Genomic DNA, 413 nt, shown 5'->3' on the forward strand with positions numbered 1-413 from the left:
GCAACATATTTCACCAATCCAAAGATTATTAACATATCAGCACGCCTCCAACTCTATCATGCCCACATAAGACACTGCCCAGATAATATCAAACCCCATCTACTTTGTTTCCCCTTTTTTTTTAATCGCCTGCAGTAACTACCCTTTGCTAAACAAAACCTCTCCAAACTTGGAGAGTCTATTGGAGCAAAGGAAGTAATTATCTTCTGCGGTAGTCAAAGTGATTAAAGCTAGGCCCCAAAATCCATCTCTGACAAAGTCGCTTATTGTGGTTTACTTTGATTTGATCGTTAAAATAGAGAGCTAGCTGCTGCGAGTGAAGGGATGGGGGGGATTGGCAGTGCAACCTGGATCATTAGTGGTTGCTCCTGCCTCTGGGGCTCGGTGGGACCGTCCTGAATAGCTCCAGGCGG

This window comes from Antrostomus carolinensis, unplaced genomic scaffold, assembly GCF_000700745.2.
Source record: "Antrostomus carolinensis isolate BGI_N321 unplaced genomic scaffold, ASM70074v2 scaffold29544, whole genome shotgun sequence".
Taxonomy (NCBI): domain Eukaryota; kingdom Metazoa; phylum Chordata; class Aves; order Caprimulgiformes; family Caprimulgidae; genus Antrostomus; species Antrostomus carolinensis.